The 13850-nt window shown below is 36.4% G+C and overlaps 1 protein-coding gene across 2 annotated transcripts in view; it reads left to right on the top strand.

Annotated features, from left to right (window-relative positions):
- The first annotated feature begins 504 nt into the window (after positions 1-504).
- LOC112182268 (TMV resistance protein N) overlaps positions 505-13850 on the top strand; it is an 81291-nt gene continuing 67945 nt past the window's right edge. The window contains exons 1-2 of one of the 2 annotated variants that reach the window (XM_040512625.1): positions 505-559; positions 714-850. The gene's annotated coding sequence lies outside the window, so the exon portion shown is untranslated. Of the gene's footprint in view, positions 560-688; positions 851-13850 lie in introns of those variants that run through there. The other variant, XM_040512624.1, reaches the window with a different exon arrangement.

The following is a 13850-nucleotide window of genomic DNA, read 5'->3' as shown; positions in this document are numbered from 1 at the left end:
CGACTACTGAAATTGAAAGAGAAAATAACTAAATGAAATTGAAAGAGAAAATAACTAAATGAGAGATTCCGTCCAAAAAAAAAAAAAAACAATCTTTTGACATGGATTTTGTTAGGAAACTTAAATATATTTTAATCGTTTTATTGGTATAAATCTAAATGAGAGATTTCGGTAGTTGGATATGTCATAAAAGAATATTTCCAAAAATAGAAATGAGTTAAATAAGTAAATTTAATATTTAAATTTAAATGTATGGTGTAATGAGCAGGTATGATAAACAAAGAAAATAATAAAATAAAAATTGCGGCACCTTCCAGATTTGGAATCTCATAATTTTTGTTTTTTCTAAATTAAATTATAACTTTTCGAAATTGAGGGGTTTGCATCGGTAAATTCTGCAAAATTGTCACTGTTGCTGTTTGTTGCATTTCATGTTGCCTTTGTTCAAACTTGTTTAAGTCGACCACAGACTGAACATATACATTCTCAACTTTGTTTAGGCCGTGGCTCTCTTCTCAACTTCGCTTCATCAAATTCAAAACAAAAACCCTTCGCAAAGGTCAGTTCTTCACTATCTTTTACAGTTAGTCATTTTTGTTTTTCACTATTTGTTTGCTGTGAAAAGTGAAAAGTCATCTTCTTTCCCTTCAATTTCTCCTCGATGGTTAAATATTAATAATTCTTTGCATTTTCTCTCTTCTGGGTTCTCTCAGTTCTCTGGGTTTCCATTTCTGAATGTTTATCTGAATCAACTGAGAAAATTCAATTGCTTTGAGATTTGTTCTTCACGTCTGGACTAATCTCGGCTCTTAAAAGCGGTGAAAGTCTGAATCTTTCAGCTTAGAAAGAGGTAGAGTTTTCTATTTAATGAAAATTTAGGTGGCAAGCTTCAGAAACTATGATCTAGTATGTACGTGCTTGATTGAAAAACTATGATCTAATCTGATTACATAACATGTGAAGCTTAAAATGGCGTACGCTCCAATGCTATTGTAGATACCATATCCAGTTGGTTTATGGCTTGGAAATCATACTCTATTAGTCAATAGAAAGCTTAAGATGACCTTAAGTTACCAATATAGTTGAGTAGGCAAAAAGTAAGAAATCATAGTACATTATAATTATGAGGCGAATGTTTTTAATGCTTATGGATTGTTATTTGAATTTGAATCTGTGCATAGGCTTTTCGTCTACTATCAATACCAAAGATTAGGGAGAAGAAAATTGATTTAGGGATATTGTTTTTTCCTCTTAACGACAATTGAATATGTTTGTTGCTCATTGTGTATCAGGGAGTAGTTCCTTTTTCCAGATTGAAGTGGGATGTCATGGATATAAACAGAGAAACCAAGGAGCTTGCTTTATCAGACTCCCTTTTACAATGGGGACAATGGCAACTGCTTGATTCTATCATCCCAACCGGTGGTTTTGCTCATTCCATTGGTCTTGAGGCTGCAATCCAAGCTCAGATGGTCTTGGGTCCTGAAGATCTCCAATCTTTCGTAATTCATCTGTTAGAGAATACTGCAAGCTTACTCCTTCCTTTTTGTGTATTCTACAACAATATCACCTGATTTGGAGACCTTGTGGAAACACGACAAGATGTTGGACGCAATGCTAACTAATAAAGTGGGTAGAAAGGCATCAATTGCACAAGGGTCTGCAGTCATGAGAGTGGCTGCAGCAGTGTATTCAGAAATATCGTCTCTTGAATCTATGAGGGAAACTTCTTTATGTAATGGAGTTGTTTCTTTTCACCGTGCTCCTATGTATGGGCTTATATGTGGATTGCTTGAGTTGTTCCTTCTTACGGGGCTTCCTTCTGTTTATGGCTGAGCAACTTAACTCTGACCTTTGTCTTTGTTTTTGGAAATGCACATATAATCTTTTGGTTATTTTGAGTGGAATTTCTGGTATTATAGTGTATCTAGTGGTTTGTGGCACTTGATAGTGAGGATAATATATTAAGTAGAGGACAATTTGGAGTTGTTTATAAAGGTGAATTGCATGATGGGACCAAAATCGCTGTTAAAAGGATGGAATCTGTGGCTGTAGGTAGTAAGGGGTTGGATGAGTTTCAAGCAGAAATTGCAGTCCTCACTAAGGTCAGGCATAGGCATTTGGTTGCTCTGGAAGGATATTGCATTAATGGTAATGAGAGTATCTGAAATATCATTTGAATGCAATTATGTGCAGTATATAGTTTGACCAGCTAATTGTATATATTATGTCCGAAATCAGTGGTTTTTGGCTTTTCTATGTGTTTGGCAGCCATACCTTCACACACCCAGAAACTAGAAAGAAACCTTTTATTTTCGTTATTTGATATTTTTCTTTTTGAGTTACGAGCTCTTATGTATATTGTTTATCAATTTTCTTTTGCTATCGATTTTCGCTATATGGTAAATGTATGATAATGGTTAGATTAGCCACTGCAAAGTTGGAACCTGTTTCGCATTTAGATTGAGGCTAATCTGTAATCTTTATTTGTAGAAATTTCTTTTGGTATGAGGTGGTCTTATGTATTTGATGTGTGCTACATATATGCATTTTTTTTGTTTCATGAAAAGCTATGTCTGGAGATTAGATACTTGGTAGGATTTAGAGGCTTGGTAATCTATTGATAAAAGTTTTATATTATGCAATTGGGTGCTTAAGTTGATTTTGATTAAATTTTAACCTGTGTAAACGGATTTCAGAAATAGGTGTTGTACGGTACGGGAATACATAACTGTGTCATTAATTTCAGGATTTCGTTGTTGTTTTCTGTGGACTTCACAGATTTTATGCAAAAAAGTGTTGGCTTCATTATCTTGCTGCTGTTCCTCTGTTTGTTGCTTTGTGATGTCTCAGTTTCTTATACTTATTCAGGTATGTGCTCTTTATTATCCTAGAAGTTGAGGCATTCTTTCAACTATACCTTTTTTGCGGAATGTGGATATGTATTGAACTGATACACATATCCACTTTTTTTATGGAATGTGGATATGTGCTATGTTCTGTTTTTTACGAAATGTGGATATGTGAATTACTCTGTGGTTTATGCATCAGTTGTGTTCATTGATTGGTGTCTGTATAAGAATTGAAGGAATTGGTATGTGTAAATAATACACTTAATAACTGTAACTTTGTAGTCTCAATCATTTGCCAATTAAACTTTAATAAATAACTAGCTGTGTTTATAGAAATAATCAGATATGCTGGCCAGAACAGAAATTACTTTTCCAGAATTGTATCCATGTATATCCTCAGTGCCTTGTGCTCTCTTTCCAAAATCTTCCATGCAGTTTTGGCAGTGTCAATATCAGTTATCAGTAACAATATCAGTTATCAGTGAAAACGCAATTTTTTCTGAACACTTCTTTTTCGTTCTGCAGATTTGAGGAACTGTGTGCTGTCAGATTCTCTGACTATTTCAGATTCAGGTATGTATCTTCAATTAATGTGGATTAGTTACCTTTGGTTGTTGAATTTAATAACGATATTATATCTTTAATCTTCTAAATGAAGGAGCTTTTTTGGTGTTTGAGAGAATTAGGATTTGGGTGAGTTGCTTAACAAGCTGCTCAGATGTTTTTGTCAGGCAGTTCAGCACAAGGTAATGTATCAATAGCACTCTACTTCATTACAACAGAGTTTCTTTCTTTCTATCACCCTCTCCTCCATGAAATCTGTACTAACTACACACATCTATACTGGTACAGGAAACTACAGTTTTTTGTAGAGCTGAAATTACCAAGTTTATCACCCGAAATGGATGGTACTATGAAGCCTGCCCCATGTGCTACAAACAACTGAAGCAAACACCAAACAGCAACTTGCTCATCTGTTCAAAGCACGGCATCCAGACTGGACAGCCAACGTAAGCACATATAACAAACTTTAACTCCTCTATTATTATATTATACACTCTCATTTAGCTATACCAATTTATGTGAATCAAAATTGAAGAGGGTTAATCTAAATTGAAAATGATACTTTATGCATGGAAAAATTCATAAAACTAAAAATTCACAATTATTTGGCAAAAGATACAAAATAGTTTTGAAGATTTTCAATGTTTCTAATTCCAGGTCAGTAATAGAAACTTCAGTGTCTGTTTTTGCGATTTTATTGTTTCAATTCTACACCTGTGCCTGTTGCATATGATTGTAACTAAAATAACAAAGCTCCATTTTAGAAAAAACCAAGTTCTGTACAAAACCAATCCTCTATGGTTTGATGAGAAATATTATATCCCTCCCCATTTTTTTTTTTTTTATCTCCAGTGCCTATATGTTTACTCTTATAACAATTTAGATCAGAAACTAGTATTGTAACAAGTGTTGTTTCTTTAGAGAACAGATTTTTAACTGCGTTTTCTGATTCCCCATTGAATTTGAACTTCAACCATTAATTTGAAATCAAATTTTCTGATTTTGTACTATAAACATACAATGTGCCCAATATAATACACGATCTGAATTTATAGTACCCATGATCTCTAAAATTATTGATACACTAACTTAGGTACTATAAAATTATTGGAGTTATGCTTCAAGGTCCATTGCTCAGGGTTTGATCTGATCTTAAGTTCCAGGTCTTAAACCATTCATTGATATTTCTGATTGTGTGCACTGAGGTGCTAAAGAAGCACATAATTGATATTCAAACTAACATTCCATTTTATCAATACCACAGCTTCAGAATGGAGGTGCATCTCGAGGATAAAAGTGATTCAACATCAGCCATATTTATAGGAAAACCAACAGATGTTCTCTTTGGAGTCACTTGCCAAAAGTTAGTGATCGAAAAAGGTCACACAGAGCAAGACAGCCCTCCAGAACAATTCTTCAAGAGCATTGGCCGATTCAAAATCTGGGAAATCACATTAAACGATCGAGATGACCTGAAAATCAAGGCTGTCTATCCAGACATCCAACCGTCACCAAAAATATGCTTACAATCGTGACACCAGAACATCAGCCACCTTCAAAAAGAGCTTTGCAACCACCTGAAGACTCAACTCAGAAAGAGCTCTTCAAATTAGAGTCCAACAAAAAACAAAAAAGGTAAGAGCTAGCAGAACCTCCTTTTTTTAAAAATGTTTATATTTAAACATGCAACCTCCCATACTAACCAACATGCCATCCACTTTAAATACAAGTACACAAGAAGAAGGCAAGAGCACACATGCCAAGCAAGATTAGAAACTGCAACTCCTTTTTTTGAAGATTGCCAACAGAAGATCAGTGAAGCCAGTCATCTACTTTCCGCTGACTACATGGCATTCTTTGAACTGCAATGACATAAACCATTTTTTGAAAAGCTATTGGTTTTTACACTTTTAAGCAATGTCAATTAGCAGCACATCAAGCCATGAACATCTTTTTTGCTCCCCTTCATGGCATTATTTTGTAACAAAATCAGACTAACTATTTTTTTGTTTGTACATATGATGCATACAAAATGCATCTCCTAGATATAAGGCGAAACAACATCTTCTATCATTGAATGAACGCGCTTTTTATATAAATTTTGTTTGAATTTACATTGATGTCTGCTGATTGATAGCAGGAGAACCCCTACTTTCTTAATCTTAACGTAACAACTCCAGCGTGGCATCGCGCGGGTAAACTTCCTAGTAGAAAGTATAAGTAAGGGACCTGCATTAATATTGTTGAAAGACATGATTGTATTACAAAGATACAAAAACCATGACAAGCATTCAGAACAGTAAACCCAATCATGTTACTGCTTAATGGCCGACCCATCCATGACGTAAAAAGGCAAGTGGTTTGGGTACAAATGAGATGGATAATTTCTTCTTTGAAGATTGTCAAAAAGATAGACTAAAGTGGAATATTATATGGAGTTTCTAGAGGTTTTTCACTTTTTCTTGTGCCTTGTAAGTATTTTTCCTCATAAAAAAAAAAGGGTTAATTACATATAACTGATATAAGTGCATATTTCAATGTTTTTTTTGCCATAAGGCCACCAACTGTTTTTTTTCCCTCATAAGGCCACTAGATTAAAAAATGTGTTAAATTTTGGATATAAAAAACCAACATATTTACATAATTGCCACTGAAGTAAAAAGTCAACAATCATCCTCTCTCTCTTCTCCGGCGAGGTCTCCAGCCAACTCCGGCGACTACAAAAGCTACTGTCGCTGACAACAAAAGCTACTGTAGTGAGATTTCCGGCAACCTCCGGTGAGGTAGCAAAAGCTACTGTCATCATCAAAAAAAGCTACTGGCAACTTTCGGCGAGGTAATAAAAACTACTATTATCAGCAACCAAAGCTACTGTGACAAAAAAAGCTAATGTTACCAAAAAAAACTTTTCTCCCCAAAACCATAATCTACTATCCCTACCAACAAAAGCTACTTTTACCAACATCAAAAGCTACTCTAACCAACAACAAATGCTACTCTCACAAATACCAGAAAACTACTCTTACCAGCACCAAAAGATACTCTTACAAACACTAAAAGTTACTGTCACCAACAACAAAAACTACTATCACCAATACCAGCGAGCTACTCTTATACTAAAGAGCTACTCCAGTAACATAAGCTACTTTGACCATCAACAAAAGCTACTATCACCAACACAAAAAGCTACTATCACCAGTAAGAAAAACTACTATCTCTAATACTAAAAGCTATCTCAAAGACTTGCAATGCTCAAACAAAAGCTACGGTTAATGTGTTAAAAAAAAACTACTCCATTATAACAAAAACTACTATTGATGTGTTAAAAAACTACTCCACTATAACATAAGCTACTGTTAATCTAGCAATTCCACACAACAGAATCAAAAGAAATCAAAACAATACAAACTAACAAAACCATCCCCCATCATACAAGAGCACAACTCTTTTTCTCTCCCTGCAAAATTCCACAACAGATTAATTCAAACAAATCCAAACCCATTCATTCCAATAAATCACAATCAAATCAAACCAAACTAAACACCGTCTAATTTTTTTCCGATAACAAAAATCAAGCTAGAATCCAGAAATACAAAATGAATGGAATTCAAAGGCTTATCACCTTTCTTGGCAGTGGTGTCCCAAATCTGGGCCTTGACGATCTTATCATCGACATGGATGCTCCGAGTGGCGAACTCGACGCCGATGGTGGACATAGACTCGAGGTTGAACTCGTTGCGAAATGAACCTGGACAAGAGGTTGGATTTGCCGTCGCCGGAATCACCGTGGAAGACGAACTTGAAGAGTTAGTCGTAGTTGCCGTCTGACCTATATGCCATCTCGAAGAGCTGGAGAGACTTTCCGGTTGGGATTTTCGATTGGGGATGAAGAAGCTGAGGGCCTTGTCGTTGTCACCGGATGCAGGTGAGGCCGAGGAAGAGGCGATATTGGTGGTGGAGGGCCTCGTCGAAGAGTCGGAGTCGTGTAGATCGCGTCATGCGTTCAAGTCGTCACCGGCGATTGTAAGGTATGCAACGGCATCATTTCGGTTGCGCCTTGCTAAACGATTTTGAATCATCGGAAACAAAGCTCTGATCTCTGAAATTATTACTATCACTCATTCCTAGATCTGATCTCCCACCGTCATAGTCGTCGAGCACAGTACAGAACCTCTGTATCCATCAATCAAACCGATCAAGCTCTTCGTCGTTGTCATCTTCAGAAACCCTAGCTTTTCACAACACAGAAGAAAAGAAGAGGAGAGGACTGGAGATCCAGTTCCAGTCGGCGTCGTGCGGCGGAGATCTTGCTCGTGCGTCGGAGATTCAATTCCAGTTCCATTCGCCGACGTGATGGTGGAAAGAGGGAGTATTCGCCGGAGAGAGAGAGAGAGAGAGAGAGAGAGAGAGAGAAATTAATCTCAGAGGATTTCGTCGGTGAGAAAGAGGATAGAGAATGATTAATCTCAAGCAGTTGGTTCTGAAGGGCAAAATCGTCAAGAATGGGCAAAATCGTCAGGAATGGAAAATTTTCAGGAAGCAAGTGGCCTTAAGAAGACAAAAATATAAGGTGGCCTTATAACTAATTAAAGTTTCAAAAGATCACTTGTGTGTAATTTTCTAAAAAAAAAAAAAAAAAGGTTTATGACCCGTAGCCCAATTTTGACCTAAAACACTCTCACTCTCTCCACCAATAGATTAAAATTTCCGCTCACCCAATTCAAAGATAAAATATCACTTTTAGGCTCAGATAAATTATAAATTACACATTGCCACTCCCACACACACTATCTCTCTCTCAGAGTTCACTCACAGATCTCTCTAAGCAACGGCGAAGAAACTCTAACGTCGACGACCTTGACCTCTGCGTCCTCATTCTCCGATCTCCGTCCCACATTCGACGTCCGCCACGCCGACCTCTGCTCCTTCTACACCGAACTCTCCAGCTCCGGTGCCTATCGGCCTCTGATTCCCTATTCTGATTCTCCGCGCGCCCACCACCAACTCAACCGGGTTTGGAGTCGGATCCTCCCCTATGGGGTTGTGATCTATCTTCATATTTAGAGGCTTTTGACAGTGAATTGAAGGCTACCTTTTTTCCGGTTCGCCAAACCTGCTTTATATATACCAAATTGTGTGAAGAACAATGTCTCATATCACCGTGGTTCTCATTCTGATAATCTTCTGTTTTGAATTGTTTGATTTTTGAAAATTGGCTTGGTTGTTGTGTTTAGAGTGGATTTGGAGGATCTTAGCGTAATGGGTTTTGTTCCAATTGATGATGATTCGTGATCTACTTAATTCCAATTGTTCATGCTTGGCCTGTGATTTTATAGCTGATATTTTGGTTTGTTGTTGTATGATCAGAAATCGGAGGTTAGCTTCTTTTTTTGTGTCTGTGGAGGTTAGCTTGATATGCATGAAGCATGCCGTTCTGTAAATTTCAAGGTCAATAATGATGAGATTAATTTATATTATGTCCATGCCACTTTAATGCATGTCAGCAACGATACTAGTTTACCTCCACCTGGATTGTGATGCTTTGATTCTTTCATGTTGGTTATCTGTTTATTGCTTGTGTTTTGAGACTTTGATTATGGTCCATTTTGTTATGTGTAAATCAATGAATTGCAGTTTGCTGACAGCAATGACTAAAATATTGAGGATCGAGGAAATATCAATGGTCTCGAAAATGGAAATTTCGACAGAAATATCGAGGATATATCGATTTCGATAAAAAATAAAGAAAAATGATGAAAATTTGAAGAAAAATATGGAAATTTTAAGTGAAACTTTTGGATATGTTTGTTTTATCAGTTGTCTGCTATATATGAAAAAGAAAACCTTGAATAAACATTGTTATATAGTAATCTATAATAATTTAAGATGAAACGGTAAATGCTGAATAAACAATAAGAACTAAATGGTTAATAATATTAACTTATTACTTACCATAATTATAGAGTGAAGAAGTAGTAAAAGAAAGAAGAAAGAAACTTTGTTCTTTCGGTGCAAGGAATGAGTGGAACCCTAAACCCTATTTATAGAAGTTCAAAATTGAAATGTTGTTATAAATTTTTTGAAAATTTGGTAAATAAAATTCAAAATGTAATAGATTGTTCTATGTTAGTTATTGATTGGACATGTACCGAAGTTATCAGATTCGTAGACTAAATGAATATATATTAGAATGGTGCAAAGATAACATGAGTGTATGTGCAGCAGAGTTGGCCAAGGCTCTCAAAGGGCAATGGAGTGACCACGGTTCAAGCCTTGGTGTCCTTGTTGATTTTTTGATTTGAAGTTTAGGCTAACTATGTAGGTTTCAAAAAAAATAACCAAAATTTCACAAAATATCGGGAATATCGGAAAATTTCCAAAATATCAGTCGAAGGTTCCAAAAAAAATACCCAAAATTTCGCAAAATATCGCCAAAATTGCGATATTTCCAGAAATTTCGGGAAATTTCCAAAATATCGGTCGAAATCTACACGGAAGGTTACGAAAATTTCGACAAGTGAAAAAAACGAAAATTTTGGCGAAATATCGCCGAAAATTTTGATTTTTTAGTCCTTGGCTGAGAGTAATAAGTTGATTATATGCAGATAGTTGACCGTCTGGTGTGTATCTAATGATCAAATCAGATTGATATAGAAATTGACTTTAGATTCAACTTCTGTTCTCTGTTTCTTGATTTTTGTTCTGTCAAAGTGATTTAGGGTTGTTGACACCCAAATTTCCAGCTAACAAGCCCAATTAATGCTTTAAGCCCAATTCATATTTCGAGGCAAATTACACCCGCAAACATCACACCATGCACGTGGACCCAAGCCACATTCACACATTTGAGGCTTACAAGAATAGGTGTGGTATGGAAGGTAACGGAATTGCATGAGGCCTGTTATTAGTTTTAGGCTCGTTGATAATTTTGAACTTGGGACCAAAATTCATGCCTAACGGCCTAACTCTTAATACGGGTAAGTGAAGAAGAGAGAGAGCCCAAAAACCCAAGCCCAAATCCTTTAGGACCAAACAAAACATTAAATGCTAAACATAGGATTCTTGTTCCTAGCTGCATAACATAACCCATAATCCCAGCAGCACATAATCCCAGCAATCTTGGGATTGTAATCCCAACAGCAGATTTCACGGACAAAGGGGACAAGATTTTAGGTTCGGCCATAGTGATTTCACTGCCGTACAGCCTTGATAAAAAATGCCCCTACATTTTTGGCGACTCCACTGGGGACTAGGCTATGTTTCCACCTCAGCTTCCTTAACAGCAGCATTTTACTCCATAAATTTTCCATGCTCGCTTCAAACCACTCATGCTTTACCATTGACAATATCTATCAGATGCATTCAAAGGGAGCTCTCTTGATGAACATGCCAATACTCATAGCAAGACAAGCTTGTTGCTTATTGTATTGACTATGAGACTTCAATCCATGAGTTTCTGTAACAGGAATCATGAAAGCTGTCAAAATCAAATTTATTCACTCATTATTCAAGCTTCAATATTGAGTGAACAAATTAAGAGTCCTATTTCTCAAAAAGCTATCTCACCTTGAGGCTTCAACAAAACCAACACAAACAACCTCATCACTAGTTGATGCATTTCTTCCAGATTTGATAAGGTTTGAACCTTTTGCCTGTGAATTAGGCCATGATCCCAGCGGCTAGCTTCTTCCTTACTGAACATATGTCACGCTAATCTTGACTACCATTGCTGGGAGCAACATATAAACACCCTGCAAGTATCACAACCAATAGCACCACAGAACTATCCTACCTTTGTTTAGCCACTTTTCAAGCATTTTGGACCTATTTACCAGATTTTTCATAAAACTTACCGATAGCATTAAAGACAAAATATCAGTCTTTATTTGTGCTAATACAGGGCCTAAATCAAGCTCAGTATACTAAATTTCAAAGCTATCCTTTTTTGCAAAAGAAATTTCAAGCTTCATGCAAGAATACTTGGGGGCTTTGCTTAATGAATTTCAAAAACATGCTATGATTTAACCACGACTCCCTCCATTTCATAGCAGTGCTCTATGCTTAAAAAAAAAAAAAAAAATCATGCTCTTATTCCATGGCAGGATGACAATTTTCTTCAAACTATCTATGTTTTTGCTGTCACAACACCACCAGATATAGTCAAGCAACAACCTTCAAAGTGATGCAAACAAGCTTATGGCTGTAAGCACAAGCCCTTCACACTTCTCAATTGATATTCATTGCCGGAAAACATGCAGAGCAAAGTCAAATCTTGTTCTTCTAATCAAGCTACTGCACTTGGAGGCTGATGAGTTAGTTTATGTTAATTACCTTTAACAGCAGCTCATCCTTCCTAAACTTTTGAGCCTCATATTCATGCATCAAGCTGATCCCATCTGAAAGCAAAAAAATATTTAAATCAGGCAAAATCATTCCCTTTTTAAACCAGCTCTAAATTATATCGATGAAAATCAACATCTAAATCCCGACAACACCTTAAGCATATCCGTTCTCAACAATCATACCATTTCAATCTATTGCATCATTCAAGAGCACCCTTCTAGATCTATATACCAAAGCCAACCAGCAACAAGCAATTTTGAAGAAAAGAACTATTAGATTACTGACGGATCTCAAGCATATTCATATCAGGCACACACATGCAAAATTTACAATCTTAATTTGAAAATAAGTCTCTCAAGCGTACAGAAGAATCAAGCTCAACATTCACTTTGTTGAAGAAAAAAAAATGGAAGATCATAAGTCTGTTTCCTCGCATCAGTAAAGCAAAATGGACTGAGCATCACGCAACTCAAGCAACGTCCCAAGCAATTTAAGCATTTCAAGCTGCTTAGATGCGTAGACAATTTAAAACGAAAAGAAAAGTTCACTGCTGAAACAAAGCCAAGACTATAACATTCCCCATTCATGATCCAGTCCCTAGTAAATCATGCAAGTCACAATGCACCACCATGCTAAAAGGAGCTCAAAAATAAAAACAAGCCATTATGTAACTCAAATATTCTAAGCTGTATATCATGGTATTCACTTCCTTGCAAGCCTGAAGATCTGAGATCAACAGCTGGACCCATTTTACTACTGGGAATAAAGATGACGTTCAAATACATCTACGAAGAAACTGAACTTTTAGCATGCTAATCATATCTGACCATAGAAGAAAAACAATTCAATTCGAAGAATTTGAGCAAGCAAAGTATTATTTAAACTCAAAGATCAACAAGCACTTATTCAAGATTCAAGCTTCCATGCACTACTGATTTCAGACGATCAAGCATACATGCATATTCTCAAAACCAAACTTTGCACCATAATACTTTCAATATCTGAGTCTATCCCCCCTTTACTAAAAATGCCATCCATTCTTATAATCGGACATCTAATGTCATTCCCCTTCATTTTTGTTAGATGAAGAAAATAAACACTTCTAACCAGTTTTCATTACCCGTTGTCTTTATTCCTTCTAGCCAAAATAGCTCATCATTGTAATCAATCGAGCACACATACATTCATTAAAACTTGTACTAAAGCAATTCCAGCAGAAGTTCATGCAACAACTGCAATTCCTACTAAATCCTAATTCAACAATTTCAATCCATGCCAAGCCAGTGATTAGTCAACAAGTAATCAATCGACATGAGAGTATAGTCGGAACATGCTAGCTATATCAAATTAGACCCGAGCTTAAATCTCTACTATGTAACTCAAGCATGAATCAAGACCTGCGAGCAAACATGATAGCCTTTACGCATGCATATCTGTGGTATTGTGTCACTGCCGTGTTACATGCAAAAGATTGGTTTTGCTTGAAGTAAGGTATACTTGGGGGGCTTGGTGAAAAATGATTCATGATGAAAAGCACAAGCCTATAATCTATTGATTCATTGGAAAATACAAACTAGAATTTAAGGCTTCCAAACACGCTACTGCTGGATCAGTTCTAATCACATTCTGCCCATTCAAGGCATCATGACTTTGAAAATCCAAAAAAAAAAAAAAAAGTCAAAGTTCTTATGATGTTCGAATAATCAAAAATCCATCTACACAATACCAAGTTCATGCTCATACCATTCATACATCATGCCAAGCACATGCTCATGCCAAGCTCATGCTCAAGCCAAGCGGATCCATGGCCAAGAGTAACAAGCCATACCTAAAGAAACTTACGCCAAGCAAAAAATATTCTTAAGTATATAATCATACAAACACCAATCATGCCAAGCTTCTCTCTAAGGTCGTGCATCCATTAAAGAACTAACAAGAAGCATAAAAATGCAAGTCACTCCAAGCTCTTATCTTGCAAGATCGTATATGCATCGAAAACCAAATGAGAGTCACACCAAGCCAATACATCCAAGCTCATGCTTGCTAAAGCTAATGCACTCTCATTCGACCATTGAAGAAACTTGAGGAAGT

Source organism: Rosa chinensis, chromosome 1 (assembly GCF_002994745.2).
Source record: "Rosa chinensis cultivar Old Blush chromosome 1, RchiOBHm-V2, whole genome shotgun sequence".
Lineage (NCBI taxonomy): Eukaryota > Viridiplantae > Streptophyta > Magnoliopsida > Rosales > Rosaceae > Rosa > Rosa chinensis.
This window is presented reverse-complemented; position numbering and strand designations above follow the sequence as displayed.